Here is a 15,551-nt window from a genome sequence, read left to right as displayed (position 1 = left end):
CTGATCATTTATGTATACATTTGTCTATATCTATCTCGATTCGTTTTGGCTGTTACAAACAACCGTTATGTGAACAAAATTAATATACCCTTGTGCACAAGTGCGCTCGGGTATAAAAAAAAAGAGTGTTTCCACTTAATCCCGTATATCTTACGAATCAATTGAACAATCTTAATACGAAAGACGGCAAATGAAAGCCACTGAAATTTTCCAGAAACCGTGTAGACATTACTTTTCGATAGGACTGATAGTTTCTGAGAAATTAATAAATAAAAAATAAAAAAACAAAACAGTCGTTATTTTTTTATTTTTTCCCTCTAAAAGTTTGAATTTTTTTCATGAAAAGAACACAAAAATCTGTAGTTCAATGGAAATTTTAGTAACATAACGGCACGTCAGATACTTCGGCTGATAAAAAAAAAGCAGGAATGATTTTTACATTTTGGAGCTTGGAAAATGAACCTTAAATATTCCAAATATTACTACAAAAAAATTGTATACAAATAGTCCTGTGCAATTTGGTCACACAAATGTCACGCCACGCCACATTGCAAAAGCCCATGAGTACTTTTCCTTAAGCACTTCAAAACGAATTTAATAAAAGACAATAATTTTTAACAAACTGAAAAAAATATTATTAATCACATTAACTTTTTAATGTACATTTACGATTTGATAAGATACAAGGGTTCTCGATTCCAAAAAATATCGTTTGAAAACTATCGAGTAAAAATTATCAAAATCGGATGACAAAAATATCGGTATGGGGTCGTATCATATCGAAATTCGCGGCCCTAATACCTGGGTTTTGAGGCTAGTGATGTCAATATCATCAGCAGCATAGTTCTATTGCTGTACATGATGCCGCTGCAATTCAGATTGGCAGCTCTTATGACGCTTTCCAGCATCAGATTGAAAAATTCGCACGAGAGTGAATCGCCACTCTAAAATGTGTGCTGCCATCGGCGTAGCCAGAATGAAATTTAGGGGGGGGGGGGAGGGGGGGGCTCGAGCACCCCCCTGCCTCTACCTGGCTACGCCCATGTGTACTGCAATAAGCTGTTTTTACAATATCATAGATACTAGTTTAATTATAACTTTCTTTCGTCGCAATGTAGCTGTGCATAAACATTTAAAAAACATCCCCTATAATAATTTCTTAGAAATTGAAGAACGATAATAATTTAATTATAACGATAAATATTTACCTGGATTTTCTTCAAACACCTGTAAACATTTTAGGGATTCCCACACTTACAGGAAGATCTCTTTCAATTCAAGTGTATCTTGCTCATCGTTAACTTAGTCAGCATACTTACAAAAACAAATTTCGCAAATTTCACAATTAAAAAAGCTTTTTATTTTTTTTTTACAACAACACTCGTTAACTCGTTGTCAAGTGATAAGAAAACCGTGCGTCAATAGTAAGAAGTGCAGTGGGAATTTGTTTCATCTGCAAATATTTCAGTTTCTAATATTAGCGATAAAATTTATAGTACGATGTTGTTAACATATGTATGTAAGTAGTTATGTATGTTTGTACATATATGTATGTAGTATCTGAGTACTTATGCAATGAGTTATATGCGTTTTTTAGAGTTTATTGTTTTAAGAGGAAAAATATATTATTAATTTCATTTAATTTTTAGAAATAAATTAAATTTTTAAGGTTATTTTTTGTCTTTTTAATAAGTTTTTTTTAAGTATTTATATTTCATTGTTTTAAGCAAAAAACATATTTTTAAATTTTATTTAATTTTTAGAAACTTATTTTATTTTTTAATTGCTTTAAAAAGGAATTTCTTTTTTCTAGGAACTTATTAAATTTTTTTTAGTTAAATTTTTTTTATTTGTTTCCCTTTTAATTTTTTTATTTTGTTAATTATGTAAATTAATTTAATTTTTGTGTATTTTTATATTTTTTTTTTTTGGTAATGGCAAAATATGTTTTTTGACTTAATTTTCTTTTGATTTTATATTTTATTTAAAATTAAAAATAAATTTTTAATTTCATTCAGTTTTTACAAATAAGATTGCTTTTTACAGGTCTATTCTGCGCTGGTAATAAAAATTTTGTAACCGGTTAATAAAGTGCCTGGCAATTTTTAAACCCTTTTCGCATTCTGGGTACTCTTGTAACCGGTAAATTTTGTTACCATCCTAAAAGCTGGTAACAAAGTATTGCTCTGTGAAATATGCATAACTGAATTGCTGAATATTTTATCTGCATTATGAACGTGCCTAGAATCGCGGTGACAAAAACTGGTAAAATTTTTTGGTAATAAAATTTTTTGGTAATAAAATTTTCCGGAAATAAAATTTTCCGGTTACAAAATCTTCGGTAACGTGCAGAATGTACCTGTTAACGTAATTTTTTTTGTCTTTCTTAATTAGTTTTATTAATTTAATTTAATTTTTAAGAACGCATTTTATGTTTTATATATATATTTTTAATTTAACTTTAATTATTTACTTTCATTTTAATATTTTATATTAGCTTTAATTTCATTTAAGTTTTTAAATTTTTTTTGTTAAGTTTTTTTTTATTCTGTTTTCGTTTAATTTCGAGATTGTTTGTTTATTATTTAAATTAATTTAATTTTTAGAAAATTATTTTATGTAGTTTTTAATTTTTAGACTTTGTTGCTTTAAATTGAGAAAATATTTTATTTATTTATCAATAAACTTTTAGAAATAAATGTTATTTTTTCGTGCTCAATATGTGCTTTTAACGATTGTTTTAAAAAGGAAAATATTTTTTATTTTGTTTGTTTTAGGATTTTTTTTTAATTTTTATTTTATTTTAGTTATTATTATTTTTTGATTTAATTGCTTTGAAACGGAAAATGTTTTGGTTTTAATTTCATTTAAGTTTATGTGACTTATTTTATTTATTTTTACATTTTTTTCAATTAAATTATCTTTTAATTTTTGGGTTTTAATGTTTTAGAAAGAAAAATGTATTTTGTTATTTAATTTAATTTTTAAAAAACTTATTATTAAAAGACAACCAGAATAACGCTGAGGCCTCCTTGTTAGCAGATCTTTCAATTAGTCTTTCGAAAGGCAGAGACGAGCTTTCAAGATAGTTGTCACAATTTAAAATTGTCTTTTACTAAAATCTTTAGCCTTTCGAAAGTCTGTCGTGAATTGAAGGACAGTTGCCTGTTATTAATTTTTATGAATAGTCTTTCACGAATCATTCAGAGCGGCTCATTAACCATTACTGCTAATTAATGTTGTTTTTATTCTTCATAATTGTTTTCACATCCGCTTGCCGACTCAGTTCTTGTGTGTCTATTTCTTCTTCTGTTATGCCATATTTAATACCATTTCATGTACATGTCAAGTCACTGATTTAAAAACTATCATTGAAGCGAAGAATAATTTTTTGAATTTTTGTGGATCGAATTGGGACAACGAAATGTTCCTCCAATAACAGTGCTTTTAATTGACGATTCTTCTGCAATTTGAGAACACTTTCACTTGTGGAGGGTAAGGAAGGATTATTCCGCGTTCGAATATGTTGGCTGGGTACACAATGTATGTAAGTATATCTGCTATAGGTACATATAAACATACTACATAGTTAAAAAGTGATAGCGCATGATTTCGATCTATTCAGTAAAAATATGCACTTCATTTTTATTGATTAGATTGAATTATTTAGTCACATTAATTGTCATATTTGTAGGCCTTCAAAAGATCCTCGCTTTGTTGTAACGAAAATACTTCAATCACAATGTGATTAATTAATTATCTGTTTGCATTGTCGAGCACTTGTGAAAAGTAACGGAAGTGATGTATTTAATTACATATAATAACTAATGGAAATATAAGCGATAAGAAAATGCTATTGAGTTTATTTATTTAATGAGCACTAGTATTTTGAATAAAGTAATACAAATTTTGCTTTATTCAATAACAAAAATCACCTTCGAAAAGTAACCGGAGCGATTTCTGTGGGCTTTTTCCTCTCGTTTGGCCAAAGTGGAGTGTGCCACCACTTCCTGTGCCCTTGCTCTGGGCCGATGGAAGGCCGTTAAAGTTTATGCCTTGTTTCACTAAAGCATCAATGTATCCTGTACCCCAGAGAACCCAAATTCCACCAAGAGTGTTCAGCTTCTTAAATCACTCCATCACCGGTTTTGATGAGATCTAAACATAGGTTCCGAACTCCTCCTCCTTGTCTTTACTGTTACGTTTATCGTTTTCTTCATCTACATATTCCCCTTAAATTTACCTTGGTATTCATTTCGCCTCTTTAGCATCTTTGGGTTTGTTTTTATTTTTACCTTTACCTTTATACTTTTCTGTACGTAGTCACCTTTACTTTCATTCTTGTATTGGTCTTTTTCTAAGTGATATTCTTTAACCTTTTATTAGCAAATTTTTGTTAAATTAATACCATATGAATACACACAAGAAGGACTTGTTTCATCCCCAACCATTTCCGTTGCACGATTTCCGTTGCACGATTTCCGTGTGCAATTTCCTTTGAATTTGCCAATTTTCTCCCAACCAACCAACCACCGCTAAAGAGGTTTCACTTCAAAAAGTCCTGTACTGGCGCTAACAAAATGAATAAAATGAAAGGAAATTAATATTTAATTTCTAACCTAACCTAGTTATGTTTTTAACTGAACGCTTTGCCAAAGTTGTTTACTCACACCTTTTTCAACTTCTTAGTATGGATATCAAATGAAAGAGCTTGAAAAGTTGACACGAATCCTTTATCGAAAATGGCGTCCTAAACAAAATAGCGAATTATCAAGTTTAGACAGTCGCACTGTTTAAGGCGCTCAATGCCATGCCATAGCATGCCTGAAAGTAAGTGGTTCGAATGGGGTTTGAGATGTAAGCTCTTGAAACCGAAGAGCACGCTTGTTACTTTGAAATGTTCACCATGTGTGAGGGTTCAAGAGGTGTGTGAAATAACGTCGGAGAAGCTTCGAGCACAATCCATTAGGTCATCTCTCTTTTTCGACGATGACTGCTATTTATTTACCCCCACCTGTCATCAAAACCTGAACCTATCGAGTTATACAGGTTGTCCCAGAAGTAACGTGCCAAACTTTAGGGGAAGGTAGGTGAGGGGGTGAGCTCCCTGATAAACAAATAATTTTCAGGTAATAGTGTCACCGTTTTTGAAATATTTACATTTTTTCGAATTAAAAAAAAATCGTGCCTTTTCATGTGTTTTCTTTAACTGCAACTACAAACCGGGCAATACTTAGTAAATTTTTTATGTAAAATACTTCCAGATAGTTGCCTCTCCATACTCAAATGCAATGTAGTTAAAATATATTAAGGAACCATCATAAAATTAGGACTATTTCTGGATTTTTAACTTTTTGATATTTTCTTCCCCAACTTTGACTATCTCGGGTGAAAAAAAAATGTACTGAGCTATAACTTTACATTACATAAAAAAATTGCTCATTTAATAAAGATTTCAGAAAGGTGCCACACTTACTGTTTTGAATAGAAAAAAAAAAAAAGTTATAGCCGCTTTTGTGGGTAAAGGACTGAGACACGCTAGAATGTATTTAATAGATTTAAATTGAATTTGCTCTTGTTACCGTCAAATGACATGCTAAATAGTACAAAGGTACATTATTACCTGCTCCTGACATTATTTTGTGTTACTTACCGGAATTCGGACTAGAGTCTATAACAAGGGCTATATCTATCAATATTTTTTGTGAAGCATGGATTCACGTGAAATAAAATATACATGAGTCGTTTGAAGAGAAATTTATTCATTTATTGATAAAATATGCTCAAATTGGCGACCTTCTACTCTAATACAAGCTCGGCACCTTTTAAGAAAAGACGCTTTTAGAGATCTTAAACTCAATTGGGCTATCTCAGCAGCAGCTCCATTTATTTGTTCCCGCAAATGCTCTTCGTTTTGAATTGTTTTTGAATAAATTTTGTCCTTAAGACAGCCCCAGTAGAAAAAATCTAATGGATTCAGGTCTGGCGATCGAGCGGGCCACGTGATTGGCCCGTATCGTCCAATCCATCGGCGAGGATAAGTTTCGTCTAAATGAGCTCTTACTTCACGCCCGTAGTGAGCAGGGCACCCGTCATTTTGCAGCCATAGTCTTCGCCGCAGGTTTAAGGGTACATCTTCCAAAAGAGTTGGAAGCCGTTCCTGAAGGAACTCTAAATAACTGTGAGAGTTGAGCGTTGGCGGCAGTTCCACAGGTCCCAATATCTGAAAATTAAAAATACCGCACCATAAATTTATTTTGTACCGGTACTGCGAACGATCTTCTCTCATTTCGTGAGGATTGTCTATCTGCCAACTGTGAAGGTTATGTAAATTAAAATAACCATCACGTTTGCATGATGATTCATCGCTCCAAATTATTTTATTAAAAAAGTTGGGGTCTGATGCATGCATTCGCAACATTTCACGGCAAAATCTAACCCTCGACAGGTAATCTCTTTCCTGTAGAGCCTGAACACGTTGAATGTGGTAGGGATGAAATCGATGGTCTTTTAAAGCTTTGTGAACTGTAGTTTTTGGTATTCCCGTCCGTCTTTCCATCATTCTCACTGAAGTCGATGGACCTAGTTCCACTTCCTCTAACACAGCTTCAACATCTACCGTTGCAGGACGTCCTGTTTCGCCGCCACGCCTTCCAGGTATGCGACCTTAAAAAAGTGAAAAATTATAGTTAACAAGCAAGCAAACAAGAAAGGTGTAAAAATCACTTACCTTCATATATTTCTCTATGGGTCCGGGCGAATACTTCACGACCCGGATGTCGACGATTGGGGTATCGCTCTGCATAGAGTCTTTGAGCAGCTCTGGCATTACAGCAAGCTTCACCGTAAATTAGGTGAATATCCGCATATTCATGCGACGTATACTGCGTGTTCTCTGTCATAGTATTAATAACACAATGTTCGAAGGGTCCAATTTCACAAAATCCACTTTCACTAATTCCGGTAAGTAACATAAAATAATGTCAAGAGCAAGTAATTATGTACCTTTGTACTATTTAGCATGTCATTTGACGGTAACAAGAGCAAATTCAATTTAAATCTATTAAATACATTCTAGCGTGTCTCAGTCCTTTACCCACAAAAGCGGCTATAACTTTTTTTTTCTATTCAAAACAGTAAGTGTGGCACCTTTCTGAAATCTTTATTAAATGAGCAATTTTTTTATGTAATGTAAAGTTATAGCTCAGTACATTTTTTTTCACCCGAGATAGTCAAAGTTGGGGAAGAAAATATCAAAAAGTTAAAAATCCAGAAATAGTCCTAATTTTATGATGGTTCCTTAACATATTTTGACTACATTGCATTTGAGTATGGAGAGGCAACTATCTGGAGGTATTTTACATAAAAAATTTACTAAGTATTGCCCGGTTTGTAGTTGCAGTTAAAGAAAACACATGAAAAGGCACGATTTTTCTTTAATTCAAAAAAATTTAAATATTTCAAAAACGGTGACACTTTTACCTGAAAATTTTTTGTTTATCAGAGAGCTCACCACCCCACCTGCCTTCTCCTCAAGTTTGGCACGTTACTTCTGGGACACCCTGTATAACATAACCCCTAAGCACTCGAGTACAAAGACTGGCATACTATAGTAGATTTTGGCAAATAAATATGTTGCTAATAAATATTAGCACCTGTGTGCTATCGCAAAACTGGCCACTCAATATTTACTTCTTTTTTTTTTGTGTTGGCTTTGATAATCTAATCAGGAATATGCAAATATGTACAAACATATATTTGTTGTTGATCGTTGTTTTGATTGTGTTTTTGAAATGGTTTGCTTTATCAAAGGAAATAGTATTAATAGGCGAAGTTAGCTTCCTCCTCTTAAGAGGAAGTGTGCTAAGGTTGTTTGTTACTCGTATACTTATCGGATAATTCTGAGAAAATATTTGTCGGAACGGAATTGGTATTCGAATTTTTGGCAGGTCGTAATCTTTGTAGAATTTTTACTTGGTAAGATTTGCGATCAGACCTGTGTCAAGGGGTGTTAAAGCAAGCAAAAATGCACTAAACGGGGGTGGTGATAAGCAAACTTCTTGAGATGCTACACTGAGAAAAAAACCATATCCTAGTTATTTCCAACTAAAAACCATATGCTTTGGCGCCAAATGATTTTTTTTTTACTTTCAACCGATTTTTTTTTTTGAGTTTTTTTCGCTTGAATACGCCTCTGATCGGCCCAGATAATTTTTTCGATATCTAATTAGGAAAAACCTAATTTTTGTGTTCAAAAATTTCAAATCCCTGATATTAAAAAAAAACGAAAGGGAACAGATCAATAAAAAACAAAAGTAAAAAATCCAAATGGACCTAAAGTATGAGCGATAGCTTCTGAGATGAGGCAGAAATAGCGACGAGAGGCTATTTGCAAACTCAACTAGAGAAAAACATTTATTGGAAAGAAATCATCTTATAATTCTATTAAATAATACAATGGAAATCGTAATCCCCGGGGATGCAAGGGCTTAGAAGTTGTTTGCTGCTGTTTCAGTGATTCCAAAGACACCCCCTGAGAGAGCAAATTGATCAGTCCGGAGATAGGTGATCTGTACGATGATAACTTTTTTATTAGATAGAGTCTCCCCCTAGCATTCAGTAAGGATCTACACAATGGCCTTTACTACCTCCGGGAAGTCGTTTAGTATACACTAGGTTGTTCGATTATTCGCCTTTTTTCCGAAACCGGTTTTAGAATTATTCGATAAATTCAATTCTCATATAAAACTTTAGGAGTACTTTTAACTTCTTAATGAACTAGATTAATAAAAAAAATAAAAAAAATATTACGACTAACTGATAGCCTCCTTTTCTGGAAGTCAGTTAACAAATCTCAATTTGGTTCACAACATCAATAAGCAGAATACGTCTAAGTACCAAACATTCATTTACTGGGACCAAGTATGAGTTAGCGTTTATCCCAAAATAACAAATTTTATTGAGAGGTAAAGATTTTTATAAAATGAAAAAACCGGTTTGTTCGATAAAAAAAATCGGGTTTATTTGATATTCGAAAAATCAAGATAAAAAAACGACCCATAGATAGCAAAAAAAAAACGATGGAAACCGCTTTGGGAAAACCGAGTCAATCACCCTAATATACACCCACTATCCATGTTTCACTTTGTATTGGCATTTATGTACAAAACCATAGTAAATCTTTAAGTTTTTTTCTGATTTATGGCAGCCATAAAAATTACTCCATCGATTTTGTTGCTCTTTAACTGCCGCATGTGGACAATAAATACGAATAGTAACTGCACATTTAATGTTGAGTGTAATAAGTTTTTTACGAGCGGGCTGTAAATGATAAAAATGTGTGCAAATTCCTAGAAAATGTTATTAAATAATATTTTTTTGCCACTCATTTTACGCAAAAAATGTATTTATTGATAAAACGGATGTAAATGTTTACAAAAGTAATCAATGTTTAAATATACACATTTCAAGGTCAAGTATATTATTCATCCATAAGAAAAGTCGAACATATTCTACAAATCCACGGAAAGGATTCATTTATTGGCATTAGGGTGGTATGTTAGGGTCATAAGGACTGAGATATACATAGCAGGTAAGTACTAGAACGGCGTACTTGCGGTCAATGAACTTTGAAATAAGAAATAGTTGCCATCTCAAGACAAGAATATCGTTATATAAACTTTAAAATCCGATTGTAAATACGACGAATTGTAAATATGACGAAAAATATACAACGGCGGGGCCTTTCTGCATATACATATTTCTATTAACTGATGAATTAAATTTAACTTAATTTGTTAAAAATGTGGCAACTCTCTTAAATACAGTTCAGAAGTTATCCTTTTCAAACCCACTTCGATTTACACCCATATTTTAATAATTCATCTCACTTCTTAAATAATTATAATTTTACTTTTTGAACAGGTGGCAACCCTCTTCAAACCTTTCAAAAAAGTTCAAAGTAAAGCTTTTTTTGTTTAACACCCGTATATTAATATTTCTTATAACTAGTGCAAAATTTCACTAAATACCACTTGTCAAACAGGTGGCAACCCTGCGCAAAATATTTTTGAGGTACTCCCTTATTAATACTCTTTCGTCTGGGATGTTTCAATTACCTAATGGCCTTAATTTTAATTGATTTTTCAAAACAGGTGGTAGCCCTCCTAAATATATTTCAGGAACAAAGCCTTTTCTAACCCATTTTTAAATAATTTGAACTTAATTCTATAAGGGAAAGTTGGCAACTCTTTTCGAGAAAGTAACACCTTACTGCACATTTACAGCCCAAGCCCTTAAATTTGGCATCTCATTTTTGAAATTTGAACGAACGTGCATAGTAGAGCTTTTCTGGGGTTCGCTGGAATTAGATGTAAGGACCCTTGGCGTTGTGCGATTTAAGCTAGGTAAAATCGTCGTCCAGCCCGAGAAGGGATGCCGGATCTGTAGACCTCTGGGCTTCCTCTTTCCTAGGCATAGTTCGATGGTGTAGATCTCAGCCTAGAAAACAGAGTTGTCCACAGAGATGGCGGTGAATTGTAGCTTTCTAGGTGGTAATCCGTAGACCTCTACATCGTTGCCGTCAGTATAACAAATATTAGTGACGTCGACACCGCTGGAAATGAGTGCATATATCCTTTCATCTGTCAAATTTCGGGAGTGCTTTCCAGAATCATTGTTTCCCTCCGCCGAAAGTTACCGCACGTTGGAGCAAACAACTTGAGTGCAGGCATCTAGATTTATTTAGGTACAAAAGAATCGCTTTTGGAAAGTACCTAGAAGGTCTCATTGAAGCTTAACTAATGGTTCTTGTTAAACGAATTCTTCCAACTATCGACTTTGTAAGTGTTTAAAAATTTCACCCTTACGGTTTCTCACATTTGGAAATATCATTCAGGATAAATCATACTCGTTTTAGTACAAGTTATAGAGATGAGGAATTGGGCCTCTGAAAGGGCTTTTCGGGAGTTTAAATAGTTTCTTCGTCCGGCTATCGATGGGATAGGTCTATACTTTCGGCCCGAATTCTTGTCCCTGATCCATCCGATCTGGAGTATACTAGATCAGGTTCATGAAGGAATTATACTAGGTGAAGTAATTAGAGCGAGAAGAAAGATTTTGATTCTGCCTTATTTGAAAAATTGCCTTTAAAATTAGTAGATTAGGCAGCCAAATGTCAGAAAATAAAGCGAGAAAGCTGTTCCATTACTTCAGCTGTTCATTGCCTGATATAACGACATCAAGTCTTTTAAGCAATTTAAATTTCAGTACACATGAATCAGAAGGCATAACCAATTTCTCTAGGCAAGGCAACAGCTCTTTGCAAAGGTGACGATTTTCATGTCAAAGACTTTACACCGTAAAGAGAATACATCTAGAGGCCTCCTCTGAGTACAGCAGCGAAAGCACCTGTGATAACAAGGCAGATGGAATACAGCAGCTTAGCAAGCCAGCAAAATTTTGCTCTACTGAAGTCGAAGAAAAAAAGGCGCTAGGTACCAGGTACTCATGAAATTTGATGTCTAAGCATCTGTGAACGGTTTGGCAAAGCATTAATCGATTCAGTTACTTACGTTCATAAATAGGTTAGGTTAGAGCTCAAGCATTAATTTCATGTCATTTTATTCATTTTGTTGGGAACAGTACACGACTTTTTTAATACCACTTCGGGCATAATTCAGGACTATTTCTGGATCATATCAGGACTTGAACTACCCCGAAATAATGGGGTTTCGACATAACTTCCAGCGCAACGTGTCTTAAGTTCCATGGATGGCGCTGCCCCTTTTTGGCGATCTAACTATTGGGGAAGTTAAGTCAGAACATAACTTTCATGAGATTTTCGTGGAAACTTTCATGGAAGTTTTGTTTGATCTTTGTGGAAATTAAGTCTCATAAAATTGTCCTGAAGAAGTCCTAAAGTGGTTCTGAAAAAGTCGTGAACTTGTCTGGAAAGGATGAAGGCAATGATTCCGTACTAGTCCCAAAATGCTCCAGAGATAGTCGCCAAATGATACCGAACTAGTTCCGAAATGTTTCTGAAATAGTGCTAAACTAGGCCCGAAATGGGCCTAAACTAGTCCCGAAAAAGTCCTGAAATAGTTTGAACTAGTCTCAAACGGGCCAAAAATTGTCCCTAGATGGTCCTGAAATAGTCCTGAACTATACCGAAATGGTTAAGGAGTAGTCCTAAATCAGTCCCAAAATAGTCCTAAACTAGGCCTTAAATGAGCCCAAACTACTTTTAAAAAAGTCTTGAAATGGACAGAACTAATCTAAAATGGTCCAGGACTAGGCCCGACATAGTTCTGAACAAGTCCAAAAACCATCGAAAATATCTTGAACTTGTCTCGAAATGATCGCGAACAGGTCTTGAAACGGGCTCGAAATGGCCCTTGTATGCCATAAAATTATGCCGCACTTGGCCTAAAATGGTCCCAAAAATATTCCTTAACTAAACCCGAAATGGTCCCGAATCAGTCCCGAAATGTTCCTGAAGTAGTCCTAATCTAATCTCCAATGCGCCGGAACTCTCCCAAAGTGGTACTCAAATAGTCATAACCTAGTCCCGAAATGGTCCTGAAACGGTTCCGAAATGAAATAGTCAGGATATGGTCCTGAAATAATCCTGAGCAGGGCCCGAAACGGTCCCGAATCAGTCGCGAAAGGTGCTGAAATTGTTATGAATAGGTTCCGATAAGTTCCCGAAATGATACCGAACCAGTTCTGAAATGGTTCTGAAATAGGCCTGAATGGCCTAGAAATGCTCATTTGTACACACGAGAAGCACAGATTTTCTGCTGGGTTAACGAAAATTTTACCCATACCGAGAGCTTAACTGTTTACACAGCAAAAACAAATAAATAAAGTAAGCAGATATTAACAAGTGTACATACTTGTATACATACATACAAGCAAGCATGCTTCAGAACTATATATTCTCCCAATATATATATAGTATTATCTGCCATGCGAAATTCCAAGTTCCGTCCAGTTCCTAATTCAAGCTAAAACAATAACCAAAACGAAAAAATGATAAGAAGTACACCGACGGGATAGCTCAAATTAATCCCGGGCCATTGAGTAGTATATGCGAGGACAGAGAATTCCAAGAAACAGTCATTGGCCGGTGAGTCAGCGTGAAGCACCTTGAATACTCGTGCCTATTCAGTATTCTAGTTATCAAAGCATTTCAAGTGCACAAATGTGGTTGAACTCGTCTTTATTGCTCGAAAACATATCTATTGCTTTGTTTGAGGGTAACAAATTTAAATTTATCAACAACGCACATATATCGATTTTTAGGAATTAGGCGGCCAAAATTTGTTTACGGTTTATTGCAGTAATAAAAACCCCTACGAATAATAATCGGTTATTTTATACCCAAAAGAATGTTAATTTACGAAGTTATCTAATTTTATCCAAATCGGCTGATTAGTTATCTCAGATGCAGGTAAATAATGAATCACGAGTAGAAAGTAAAACAGACTCATGTATGAAACACTTTCATTTATTGATTTTCAGTACTCTATTTATGCATTTTTACATAAATACATACATATTATGTATTTATTAAACACATGCAACAGTTACGACACACAAATCCAATATAATATAAAATTCTGTGGTTATTAGTTATTACCGGTGCAGTGCAATAAATCCGGCGGAAAGAACGCCCATGGGCTTTATTTCCTAAAATATAAGAAATAAAACCGGCGGGCATTATTTCCATTTCGAAGGGGAAACAGCGTCCACCAATAAAAGGCAATAAAGCCCGCGGGCTTTATTTTTTCTGTTTCTTTTTTTAGCAAATAAAGCCCTTGGACTTTATTTCCGCGGGCGATATTGCACTCCACCGTTATTACCTAATACTAAATACCAAGTGGCAGGAATACGTAAACATTAACAAGAAGAAAACAATTTTAAGATGGTTCACATGGATTAAATTGAATAATAGATACAAAAACTAACTATATTTATTCCTCTATGTCCTCCTCAATATCACTTTCCATGCCTTTGTCACACGTATCCTTAGCACTCGGCTCGGCAGGAAGAAAATGTAGTAAAGTTTCTTCAAAAAATGATTTTGAGAAGGATTCCTTTATTTTGCTCTGTAAACTGATGAGCGGCTCGGATGTCGAAAGTAAATAATTAATAAAAATTAAAATTGTATCCTTAAATGTTTAAATTTTACATTAAATTCGGTTATCAATTCCAAAAAAAAAAAATAAATAATTTTTAGATTAAAAAAATTTTAGTGAACATATTTTCAAAAATTCCACAATGTAGCTAACCAGGACTGTTGCAGTTTTCTATATCGGACACAATTATTTCTGATATAATTCAGACGCTGAAATTATTTAAATATTTCGATGTGTAATTTAAAACATATTTTCTTTGCCCATTGGAATCTACTCTGGGACCCATGCGCCTCTTGAGAGAAGAGACGACGAAAATGTGAGAATGGAACTACCTTATTTTTTGTATCGTGGATGAACCTCCAACAAAACAAATTCGTTTCGTCTCAAAAGAAAAAAAGGAAAAGTAAAATATCACCTTTGGCTTTGTTGACAAAAATTTATTTATTTCACTGCGGTTAATTTTGGAGTACTCCTTAACCCTTTGGGAGTACTCTTTACATGTGTTCATTGAGTAGTAGCAATTTTTTCAGGGACATATTTTTTACAAACACTTCAATATCCACACACATAGCTATGTATGTACATAAATACTTACTGGAGCGCATGTTCTAAATTGCACATCTGGCCAAGGTGCAGGTGATCAGCACCGATTATTTGACAAAGCACTTGCTAACATGTCCCTTAAGAGTGTGCTTGTATAAGAATAATGTAATCAGGGTTGCCACTTTGGTAAATTATTACCAAAATTGGTAGAAAAAATTTGGATTGGTAAAAAAGTAAATTTTTTCTCATTTTGGTACATAGATTTTTGTTAAAGTATTTCGTTTGAAAAACGAATAAAATTTTAGTTCCCCCGCTTTATTTTTCGCAGGTATCTTTATGTACATATATTATGATTTTCTTTCCAAAATTGTAGTCTACTTTATTACATTAATTTTCGAACAATTTAATGCACACTCTTTATATACATACATACATATCGCACACCGTCTTAAAAAAGAATCACAACTCAAAATTTGGCATTTTTGAGATTATGCACTAAAAATGTACATAGAGCATTCATTTACCTTTCAGCAAAAGCTGCAGAAAATTTTTGTTATAATTTGTTAAAAAAAACCTAAGGTAAAATCGCCCTGCCCATATGATTATCATGTGCTAAGAAACAGTTTTTCTCATTTTCTGACAAGCGTATTATTTTGAGTTGTAACTCTTTTGAAGACGGTGTGCGATATGTATATCTCTTAATAAAAGGAGCATATAAATATCGTGCTCATTTTACTGAAATCTTGAGGAGCTTTTGATTGCCTAAATATTTTAAATGATTCTTTACATAAAAAGAAAAAAATGGACAGGTATGTGATTCGGCACTANTCATTTTCTGACAAGCGTATTATTTTGAGTTGTAGCTCT

This window comes from Rhagoletis zephyria, unplaced genomic scaffold, assembly GCF_001687245.7.
Source record: "Rhagoletis zephyria isolate East Lansing unplaced genomic scaffold, Rhagoletis_zephyria_1.1 Rzeph_scaffold_04084, whole genome shotgun sequence".
Lineage (NCBI taxonomy): Eukaryota > Metazoa > Arthropoda > Insecta > Diptera > Tephritidae > Rhagoletis > Rhagoletis zephyria.
This window is presented reverse-complemented; position numbering follows the sequence as displayed.